The 12,282-nt window shown below is 37.8% G+C and overlaps 1 long non-coding RNA gene across 1 annotated transcript in view; it reads left to right on the top strand.

Annotated features, from left to right (window-relative positions):
* LOC127022065 (uncharacterized) overlaps nt 1-12,282 on the top strand; it is a 183,911-nt gene that overhangs the window by 48,183 nt on the left and 123,446 nt on the right. Inside the window, exons 2-3 of the long non-coding RNA XR_007767291.1 lie at nt 9,021-9,148; nt 10,322-10,400. This is a non-coding gene — a long non-coding RNA (uncharacterized LOC127022065). The remainder of the gene's footprint in view (nt 1-9,020; nt 9,149-10,321; nt 10,401-12,282) is intronic.

Raw genomic sequence — 12,282 nt, forward strand, 5'->3', positions numbered from 1 at the left:
TGTTGCTAAGTAGTGCTTATCTTAAGTCAGGGACTTTTCAGTTTCCTGTGCTCTGCCAGCAACGAGGTGCACAAGAAGCTGGGAGGGAGCAGAGCCAGGACAGCTGACCCGAACTAGCCAAAGGGATATTCCATACCATGGAACATCATGCCCAGTATATAAACTGGGGAGAGCTGGCCGGGAGGGGCGGATCGCTGCTGGGGCATCGGTCAGCGGGTGGTGAGCAATTGCATTGTGCACCACTTGTCTCTTCTTGGTTTTATTTCTCTCTCTTTTTGTAATCTTCCTTTTCACTATTATTATTATATTTTATTTTATTTCAGTTATTAAACCGTTCTTATCTCAACCCACGAGTTTTACTTTTTTTCTGATTCTGCTCCCCATCCCCCTGGGGGGGAAAGAGTGAGTGAGCGGTTGCGTGGTGCTTAGTTGCTGTCTGGGGTTAAACCATGACAGTGTCTAGAATGTCCAAAGGTGTGCTCCCAGAAACAGGTCATACCTGCTGAGGAAGGTTTTGTGGGACACATCGCGTCAGCCTGGTGGCTACCATATTGCTTTGTTAGTGGGCAAGCCAGTAAAAACAGAATAGTCTTTGGGGTCTTTTGAATGAATGTATCTTTACATGCACAAGTGCTGTAACGGAAACATTTAACAGTAACTTGTATTTCTTGTGTTGTGTGGATAGTGTCTCTAGAGTTCACAGCTAAATCCCGTGGGTTTTCTCTCTGATTTAGTGAACAGGGAGGTAGAGAATGGTGAGTTGGAATAGATAAATTTTGAAAAAGTCAGCCTAATTACTGTTCCAGATTTAAGTTTAAGGATATCTGGAAGAGTCTGGATAAGCATCTGAACTTTACAGTGCCGATTTAAACTGTTTGAAGTTAGCTTGCTGGTAGCTGGAAGTCCCTATCTTATTTTTTCCTTCATCTGTGAGACTCAAATTTTTTTCCCATGCAATTGGTTTTGCTTGCCATTTAATCTTGGCAGTAGCAGCTTGCTCACTGCCTAATCCAAACATGCTCTAAATAAAGTGGGGAAGGCCATTTTAGGCCTTATACAAGTAAAACCAAAGGTCGAACTGACATTATTGTATATGCTGGAAAAATATTACAAGCACAAATTATACCAGCTTTGTATAATCGACGCTTCTAGGCAGACATGGTTAGCAGCTTCCAACCTTCCTAGTTTATATTGGTCATTTGTTTTGTTTTGGTTTTTTACAAACATAAATTAAAATGGACACTGCAGCATCCTGAAATCACCCTTTGGCTTACTTTTGAGACTTGATTGGAGCCAAAGATACACAGGTGGCTCTGACAGCTGCACTCAGCAATAGATTCTAGTCTTGTGCCCACAGAAACTAGGTTAATCCACCGCTTCTGGCATCGTGGGTTGCAAGAAACTCTATGAAAATACAACTGTGCACTGAAATGCTCTGTTTCACTTCCCACTGTTAAAATACATTTAGTGAGATTTTCTTCTCGTTTCTTAGCAATTGTTAATGCTAATACTTATCTTTATTTTTGCAGTGTTTTTTACTTCAAAACCTGAGTTCGTTGACATAAATAATTATGTTTGAGTAAGTGGTTTTTTGGCAAATGGAATCAAAGTACATTTGCAAATATTTGTAATCATTAGATCTATGTGGGAACTTTTATAATTTATTTCTATAAAGAAAAATACAATCACTTCAATAAAACCAGCCTTTTAATTGTTCATTTTAGATTGTTTTGTTTCCTTTATTAGCATTTGTAAATGCCTAGCACAACTACTGGGCAATCTAGACTTCTAGGCAAAGATGTCTTTAGTATTTTTTAAATGTAGATTATGAACAAATATGCAGCTGAATTGAAATGGAAAAATCTTTTTATCATTGCTTTGTCATTAACTTTCGATAACATGTTCAGTGTGTCCCTGTGAAGCCAAAAACATTTGCAGTGTAGAACACAGACTATAAACTCCTCATATAATGGTTGGGCTTGTATTGCCTGTTGTCTGGTATGAATGAGAGATGGCTATGATTTCAGATGAGATGTGCTTAATATATGTACTAGAGATTTATCAATTGAAAATAGGCAAAATCCACATTAAATACAGTAAATTAAACATTTTTGATCTGTATACTTAGGTGCAAAACTGTTAAGGTTACAACCTGAAACCATCAGAGAGGTCAGCAGCCTTGAAACCAGAAGGTTGTTCCATTCCACGAGGCTTGAATTGTTAAACTAGAATATCACCGTTGCTTCACACGGCTTCAACTCACTGCCCATCATTCTGGAAAATTTTTTTTTGTTACCACCTCATGTTTTCTGGAGGGTAGACTTTTCTTCCCACCTGTCTGTATGCTAGAAATGAATGTTTCATCTGCTGGTACTGCAGGCTGCATTTTTAAATGTGTTCATGTGACTTCATTCTACAGCTAAATAGTCAAAACTTTTTATTACTGTTTTCCTTGTTCAAACAAATGAATTTGTAAGTATGTGTACCTTATGGCCTGAACCTTTTTTCACTTGCACCAGTTTCATGCCATGGTAGGGCCGCTCTTATGCTGAGGTAAAACTCTTCCACTGATCCCCCCCTTGATTTATGGTGGTGGATGAGGACAATGAGACTCTTCAACTCTGTCGATGTATGTGAAAGAGCTTAGATCTCCTTTTACTGTTTTCTTATTTTGGTGGAAGCATTGATTTGTACTTCCAAAAAGGAAAAATAGAATTTCCTCACTTCTAAAAGCGAGGAAAGTGTTCGGGCAAGTTAGGTATCTATTCTGAGGTCTGATGAGTTGGGTAAGTTTTTCCACTCAATGTAAATGTAGTTTCAGATTACAACGCATGAATAACAAAAAGGTAAAAATAACAGGCACATTAATGGGCACTGATTAAACTCAGTAAGAGACACATGCATTATTCCTAAGTTATTAACTTTCTGACACAGTTTAAATTGCCATAAATTAAACCTGCATGAATGGTTTAGACCCCCTGTAGAACAAAATGTTTGGTAATGATAACAGGGTAGAAGGAAATTTAAGTCAAAGGTGAAATCTTAACTGATGAGAATTGATGAAATTCCTTATCTGTGTTGACAGTGCAAATTCCTTGTGTACTTCGGGTCACCCTAATGGGACCAAGCATCATCACAGTAATTAAATCTATCCAACACCTCTCTTTCTGAAATTAAGGCTACAGTCTGTTTGGGTTATACTTTTCTTTCTGTGTGTGTAGGCCCTAGAGAAAAAAAACCACTGAAAGGTGAACAAGGGGATGGAAAGCAGTGGAGGCAGAAAGAGTTCTACATACATATTATTTATTTTTTTTTTTAAATACATACATGCAGGTATTGCTGGTTTCTGTGAACTAGACTTTCTCCACAAATGAGATCTGAGTATCATAGTGGAGTTTTAGCTAATAAGATGTTCAAGTAAGTCCTCTGTGCAAGTGGAAGAAAAATTTAATGGGTGTATATGACCTCATGAGGAGGAGGACTCAAGCAACTGTTATTTAATTCAAAACAATGTTGGAAATGTGTGGGTTAGGAGTTTTTTTGGGATGGATTAGCTCAATGAAGGGTGCATAATGGGTTTACTGGAATTTGTGAGCTCTTGTATAGGATGAGTATAGATATTATTTCTTAGTACAAATATGCCTCTTATTAAAATCTGTAATACACGTGGAAAGCAGGTGAGCTGATTCAGCAGAAACAAAACAAACTGAAAACTATAGAGAGGCAAATATTTGCTTTGAAGTGTGTTCTGCATTGAGAACTTACCTGCTATGGAGGCTTGAATGTTGGTCCTCTTGCCTCTGCATAGTCTTTTCTTTTCTTCTAGTGGAAAAGTCTGTCCCCTTTTTCTTTCCTGTCCATGTGCAAAGAAAGAGGAAGCTGATTTCCAGCTAGTATTTTGTTTCTTGTTCATCCAGGTGATTACTCAACCAGAATGAATTTATTTGAAGTAGTTGGAGATGCTGAACCTCTGGCACTGCTGGTTGATTTACTTGCAAATTCGCATTAAGTTTTTCACTTTGCTTTTTTGCCAACCTAGCCTTTTGCTGGCAATGGAGTATTCCTGTATGGCTAGAAGGTACAGCTTTACTTTCACTTTATAGGAAGATTTGGTCTTTTGTTTCTTACTAAGTGTGAATGAGACCTGACATTTGCATTTCTTCTCTATTTGTGTAAATTTAATCAAAGGAATGAAATTTGGTTGTCAACATCAAGCTGCTATTATCCATTTGTTCGAGCTGGCTCTTGTGTTTACTAGGATGGGAAGGTGCTGTCAGCTTTGAAATGAGTAGTTGTGAAGCCTGTACTCAAGAAGTCACCTTTTGATACTGATGAAGATACTTCTATCAATGCAGTGGGCTGAGGTTCCTCTCTTGGCAGATATTTGCATCTCAAAGATGCAAGAAACCTGCTGTGTGCTCTTCTAGCAAGCCATTTCCTATTGTGAGCTTCTATACCTCTCCTCCTTCCCCCCCCCCCCCCCCCCCGTGTTTACTTGATGTCAATTATTTCATGATGTGCTGTGTATGAAGATTTTTTAACTCTAAACTCATTTGGTGTCACTTATTCCAGTCAATTAAAAAACACTTGATCTGTTTTTAATCCACAGTATGGGAAGATCACTGGGGAAACTGTGGAAGAAATTATATAAATGTTTAAAAATTGCATCCTCTTTTAAAATATTTTGTATTGACTATTACATAATTTATTTAGTAATAACATCTCACTAGTGGCAATATTTTCTAATTGCCAAAGAAAAAGGTGGCAAGCTAACGTTCTGGAGGCTAAGGAAAAACTTCCTGATGGATTGGATAAATGCTTATTATCAGAAGAGAGGAACAATGACTATTAATGTGGGCAGCAAGAACAAGTGAAAGCAGAGACTGAATTATTCATGTGATCTGTTTCAACACACACTTGTTCTTTTGCTTTCTCACGCATTTAGCTTTGTGACTCACAGTTAATGTGTTTGGAGAAGAAAGGTGTGGAGAGAACAACGGTCTAAAAAGGGTACCAAGAGAACATTTGTCTGCTCAGTTGTAATTGGGCAAAAAAACCTTGTGAAACTCCTGAAGATATTAGCTTATGTTGTAACATTGTGCTGAGTTGGATCTGTTCGCGTCCATCTTTCATATTATCAGAAAATGATGGTATGACAACGCATCAGAAAATAATGATCAAGGTTTTGAAAATGGAGTTATATATTTGGGACACTTAGACTTGATATTTCCGAAGCAAGGCACATTAAAGAGAGAAGGTGCACAGCACTAAGAGCCAGGCTTTGTGCAAGTGTGTCACACCTCTCACTTTTATTGCTTCTGCTGTGAGAACTGTGCTTGCCCTCTTGTTTAAAAGCTTTTGTTGCAGTCTGCAGGGACATCAGATTTTCTTAGTCTGTGAAACTCAGTTATCTATTTTGGATCTTACTGACTGTGGTGGGTTGACCCTGGCTGGATACCAGGTGCCCACCAAAGCCGCTCTATCACTCCCCCTCCTCAACTGGACGGGGGAGAAAATAAAATGAAAAGCTCGTAGGTCGAGATAAGGACAGTTGAATAAAGCAAAAGCAAAGGTCGTGTGCAAAAGCAAAGAAAACCAAAAGATTTTATTCTCTACTTCCCCTCAGCAGGCGATGTCCGGCCACTTCCCGGGAAGCAGGGCTTCAGTACACGTAGCGGTTGCTCCGGAAGACAAATGTAAACAAACGAATGCCCCCCCTTCCTCCTCCTTCTCCTAGCTTTTACTGCTGAGCAGACGTCATATGGCATGGAATATCCCTTTGGCCAGTTTGGGTCAGCTGTCCTGGCTATGTCCCCTCCCAAGATCTTGCCCACCCCCAGCCTGCTGGTGAGAGGGGGCAATGTTGGAGAGACAGCCTTGATGCTGTGGGAGCACTGCTCAGCAGCAGCCAAAACCCTGCTGCGTTATCAACACCTTTCTAGCTACCAATACAGAGCACAGCACTATGAGGGCTGCTACAGGGAAAATCAACTCCGTCTCAGCCAGACCCAGTACACTGACTTTAGCGACTGAATAAAAATGATCAGAATAGCCTATGTGGCTTACAATATTAAGAAGAAATTTGTATGCTATATGTGTCTGATATTAGTGACGAGCATTGTTGATTCTTGAGCAAAGGCATTAGTTAAAGCATTTCCAGTAAAACTATTGCTGAAATTATTTACAGCAAGCACCATCTATTTCAGTGTTTAGGTATGCTTGTTACAGCAAGGCTGCAATCGCAGAATCATAAATTCCTTTCTGTTGAAAGAGACCTTCTGCCAAAACAGGGTCAGTGTTGAACCTGATAGTTCAGTGTTATGCAAGTATTGAATGGCTTTGCATTTTTACTGCTTTGGTCAAATATATTAATTTAATGCACGTTGTAAAGGTTACTAAAATTTATTTAAGGTTGTTGTTATGGTTATTTAAGGTACATTGAAAAGCCTACCTGTTCGTCTGGCCTTCCAGAATGCTTAAGACACATTGAATGAGTTTGGAGTTGGAGCACCAATAGCAGGATACTAGCTATTGCTGTATGGTTTTGTTTAGCAAGTTAATTGAATATTGTCTTGAAAACCATATATAGTTCTTGCTTAAAAAATTAATTTTTTTGAATAATAAGGGGGTTTTTTTTGTTTGTTTTGGGGTTGGGTTTTGGGGTTTTGTTTTTTTTTTTTTTTTTCAGTGATTGGGAGCTCTAAGAACTGAAAGTGAAGGAAGGTAGCTTAGATCCTGCTTTAACACTGTTGCTTTTTTGAAGCTCTAGTCTGTACATATGCAAAGCATCAGACTGAGATGCAGGAGATGTGGGTGGAACAGAAACTGTTCAGGCCTTTCCCTTCTGTCCCATTACAGAAGCAGATGGATGGATGAGGTAATTTACCTAGCTGGACTCCAATAACAGCCACCTCGCTGGTCTGGGCTTCAAAAAGCAACTTGCTGCTATGACAACAGGATACTGATTTGGTCATTTGAAGGAAAGTGTGTGTATAGAGTGTTTATAGAATCTCTATAGTAACTAGAAATACTTAGAATATATGTACTGTGAAATAAATTATGAAAAAGGTAATGTAGATGTTATAATCAATATAAACAGTTATTACACATCTAGTGCTGCTTTCTAATATATGGAGAGAGTATTCTAAATAATGTAAGGAATTAACAATTCATGAAAAGCAGCCGCTGTGAGCTTCAAAGAAGTCATTAAACACAATCTTTCAGATTTTTTGGCATTGTGAAGTTTCAGTATTCAAATCAAATAGCTTCAGATGTATGTATGCATAACATTCATGTAGTACTTCTGCTTTTTGCAACTCAATCAACAGATGAAACATAAATGAAACAGTTCGTTTTTTCTATTTAAAAACCCCACATTTTCTTCAGATCGGTCTTCTCAACATTTCACATAGTGAGAAGTTTTTATGTATTAACTGTTAGAAGAACATACTCAGTGGGATTAATAGGTTTATTTTTGTTTTGACTGTGTCTCATCTGTTTTAAGCTTTTTTTATTTTGATTATATTATAGCCTTCTTTGCAAGAGCTGTATCTAGTTTCTATGTTGTACTAGATGACTTTTAGAATAATTAAAAATGGATCAAATGTATTTGACATAAGTTAGTGTTTTCTCTGTCAGTTCAGACATATTTCATCTCCATGGTTAGTCTTAGGGGGAATGTTCTCATGTTCTTCTGTCCACATGAGGTCTCTTGCGTAACCAGCCCCAGCTCTTGAAAATGTATGAGGAAGTGCTGTTTCATCTCTGTAGATTTCAAACTCACTAAAATTCAGCAGAATTTTGTTTGTATGTGCTCCAGAACAGTTTGAGGGTTGGGTTTTTTGTGGTAGTAGTTATCTTTTTGTCTTGTGAGTATATAAATATATGGTGGCTGGCATCTAAGACCTCTGCTGCACAGTTGTATGTTACACTAATCAGAGATTTCTGTAAAGTGACAGGGGTATGACAGTACTGCTATGAAGATCTTGAGGATGCCATGCTGTGTTACAAGGCCACCTTTATTGACTCTATGTAGATTGTGCTTTTATGCCTTCTCTCAGTTCTTTCCTTCACCACTTCATAGTTGAAATTCTTCCCTAGTACTTTTTCTGTTTTGGGCAAAATTGATAACTTTTATCACCTGAGACTTAGTATTGCTAGAATGGGAGTGTATTTGCTTGTAACACCTGTCTTGCTGTTGGCTTTGGAATTTGTATGGTGCGTTTGAGGTTTTTTGATTCTGTAAAATGTTAGTTATAAATTGCTGGGGAAACAAGGGTCTAATATTTGAGGACATGGGAAGCTGATCCAGGGAACTTTATTTCTAAACACTGAAGCAGCAAATTCTAAGCTTCCTGAGATCTTAAGAGATTCAATATCTCACTGAGATCTTAAGCTTTTTTTAATGGAATGTTGGCCCATGTGATGCAAGTATGTAGCAAAATGTGGAGATGAGATCCCCATCTTACAAAGGGGAGCTCTTCCCTGTAAAATGCAAAGTTACTTATGCTTTTATATATCAGAGTTTTTATGACTTAAGTGTATTTTAAACATTTATGTTATGGCAGATATTAAGGACCTCTATAAAATGATTTACTGACATGGAGCCATTTTGGCAGAAAATCTAGCAAAAAAGTTGTTTGTGGGTTTTTTGGGTTTTTGGGGGGTTGTTTTTGTGTGGGTTTTTTTTTTTTCTTTTTTTGTTAACTGATTCTGCTTTCTGGTTTCTTGCAAAGTGAGCTAGTCTGTGACAGAGTAATAGAGGAGACGAGATGTAAGAGAGTACCGCTGAGTAACAGCTCTGCTGAACTCTTGTTCTGAAAGGAAGTTATGCTTTCTTCTAGTTTGTCTTGTCCCACATTCCTTGAAGCTGTCTTTGCCATAAAAGACTGTTGAAGGACTATACAGAAAATTCAGAAGCCTCAGCTTCCTTAACCGTTGTAATGTCAATAAAAAATAGTATTAGCAAAGATTTCATAAATCACTTAGGCTGATCTACATTTGAATGCTTTCTCTTTCAGTATTATCCTGCTAGAAAATACTGATTTAGAGGAAAAGAATGCCTGTCTAAGAAAAAGAAATTTTGACCAGCTCTGCTTTGGGCTCAACCCAGATTCTGTGTGAAGCAGTTGTTGCAGTAGAAGAGCAGGTGAGTGATGCAGGTGGTTTTTTACACACGATTCTATGTTTGTATCTTTTTGTTGTATCTCTATCTTTTCCTCTCCCTTCTTCCCACTCAGATAAGTCTCTGTGTGTGTGCATCACATCTACCTGAAGCACAACATTTCCTTATTTTAATACTAGAAGATGTGCAAAGAACAAGGAAGGTTCTGCCCTGGCTGCCTTCTGAGTTAGTATATGTTCACGATCTAGCATACTGCTATGTTTTGCAGTTGCAAGTAAGACTTGCAAACTAAATTTTAAAAATAGCTTTGATAAAGTATAAAGACTAGCATTGTCTAATTGGGTTGATGGATGGTTGCTTTATTTTTCTATAATGCTCTCTTATTCTAGATTATACACTCAAAATAGGTATGATAGGATTTTTAAAAATGGGAAAAAAAAATCCCTTCCTTGGTTTCGTTGCTTAAAGATCACTTACAATGTAAAATTGAGATAGGTTAGCTTCACTGACACAGCCAGGTCTATACTAGCATTCAGAATTTCTAGTCTGACTCAGTGGGTTGTAACTAATGGCACATTAAGTTTCCCCTGGAGAACATGTGCAGTAATTACATTCAAGTGCTTCTATTTTTAGAATGTGATGGGGTGCCTTTAGTGCCTTGTGTTTAGACCAGCTGTTGCATTTTTTGGCAACTCTGATTTGCTTTTTTTTCCTTGGAATTCTAGCAATTTGTCAAATGAAAGAAAGCATTGGAATAAGTGTGATATGTCTTATAAGGCACTATAAAGATCAAAAGTTTTTTCAAGATCTGCTTCTGTAGCAAAGTGCTTGAAAGGGATAAATGTGAGGGATTAATCTGAGAGAAAAAGGTGCAAGGGAGTATGTGAAATGCTGTGGTCTATGTTTTAAAAATTATTTTTGGTATAACAAGGCTTGAACAAATTGTGTATAGTTACTCAATATTTAGACCACTGAAAGGTGGTTTGTTTGTATCTAGAATATGTTAGTCTGTGTAAATTTTGAGATATTCCCTCTCTCAGTTTTGAGAGAGGTCAGCTTTTTAAAGGAAGACCTGAATGCCTGTAAGATGTGTACCAGGTTCTTAGTACTACGCATATTGTATAGGTTTCTTCACATACTGAATTGTTGCAGAATGAGAGTATTTTTGTTATGGTTCCTCTTGTTTCATACTTGTAGGTGTTTGTAGCGACAGATGCATAGAAGTACTACGTGCAAGAGCTAGAAGAAATGACAAAGCAGAACTCGGATGTTAGAGGTAGGATTTAAGTGAAATATAAGTGGCTTTTATGCTTTTCAGTGCAGAATGTACTTTACTGCTCCTTAAATGGGATTTTCACTTTTGATCATTTCAGCAAAGGTGTACAGTCTGTGTAAAGCCACTAATCACACTTAACTTCAGAGAATCTAGGATGAACCTGCTTGGTTTTAATTAGAATTATTTAATAACCAATTACCACTGCTGTCTACATACAGAACCAAGACAGGGGAGTGGTGTTTTAGAGTTTCTCCTGAGGAACGAGCTAATTCACATCATGACACTGTGACTCAGCTTCCTGCTACGTTGCAATGTAAAGAAATAAGAAAATTTTGCCAAATTTGTTGACGAAGAGTGAAAATGTAACAAATGTGAACAGTGAGAGGGTGTTATCTTATGGCTTGGTGGCATTTTGTTGGTTGATTTACAACTGAAAGTAACATTTTTTTTCCAGCTCTTAAAGTTAGGTGACTGACCTAGGGTAAAAGTGTAACATCAGCAGATTTTCTTTTGTTTTCACGGGTAAATGAAAAAAAAAAAAGAAAGAAAAGAACTTCAGGGATAGGATATCACACCTTTTGTCCCTCAACTTCATTTCCCTTTGCTAGGAAGTTATACGTTCTTTGAAGGGATAATACCCCAAGTTGCTATATTTGTATCTTGTATAGATCTGATAAACAATGTGACCTTGAGGGTTTTTTGCACTTATCCTATGTTTTGTTGGATGTGTCAGTGCAGTTTAAACATTCCAGCTGATATTGTGAAGCTATTTATGAAAATATCTGTATCATGAATGCATCTATCAATACCCCTCAACACTACTTGAGGGCTAAGGGTCGACTGTTAGTGTAGGGGATTTAAGGTTAAAAGGTATTAACTGAGCTATAGCATTTTAATCAGTCATCTGCCAGAGGAGAGAGTTTGAGGCAGTGGGATGTTATCAAGAGCCAGACAAAGAAGCAAATTTGACAAAGAATTGTTAACAGAAGTCTCCCTAGGAAAAGAATACTAATATACATGGAGGTCTGCAGGTAGGAGAGAAATAGTTGGGTTCTCTTTTGCAATAAGATCATCTGGTTTGGATGCAAGAGTGTTCAAAGTTAGAAAAAGCAAGAAACAACTTCTTTGTTTTATCATAGATGGAGCATTATGGATTTCCAAGAAAACAATGAGATTTATTGAAACACTGTTATGGAATTCTTATTTAGGATTGTTGTGCTTTTTCTAACATGTTGTAAACTGCTGTGTTTTACCTGGTTAAAAGTGTATGCCTCCTAAAGTCTTGAGCTAAAAGTATCTTTGGTGACAGTATGGGGGGAAAAAAAATGAGAGGGACTGGACCAAAACCAGGCATGGTTTTGGAGAAGGTCTGCTACAGAAACGTGCCCTCTGCATACTCTATGTATGTATGCAGGATGCTGAGCACAAGGGAACACGGGACACACGGGCAGAAGTGCATGTCTTGTTACTGTTAAGGATAGCTATTTCTCTCTTCCTATCCCTTCTAGAACATCTTCTAACTAGGTTTTATGAACTGTAAAGTAATTTTGTTGAAGGTTATGAAAAGCTTGTGTGGAAGAAACATTTGCAAAATCTTCAGAAAGAACTAACAGCTTCATGTGTAAAAAAACTTTGCATTTCTTGTATTTGGAAAGCCATTTTGATGACTGAACCTGCAGAGTTAAAATAAGCAAGTGTCCTGTCAGTTTGATCATCTTTTAGATAATCCCTGCTTTAGTTTCCCAAAGGCTGGGAGCCTGGCTTTGCGAGCTGCTCCTTCTTCTCTAGATGACTATAAGTGATTTCAGAACCAAATTCTCTTACTGGTATCTGTTTCTAGGACTGGCTACCTGCTCTCTGGGAGTCCAAAGAACAAAGCTGG

The sequence above is a fragment of the Gymnogyps californianus genome, chromosome 14 (assembly GCF_018139145.2).
Source record: "Gymnogyps californianus isolate 813 chromosome 14, ASM1813914v2, whole genome shotgun sequence".
Taxonomy (NCBI): Eukaryota; Metazoa; Chordata; class Aves; order Accipitriformes; family Cathartidae; genus Gymnogyps; species Gymnogyps californianus.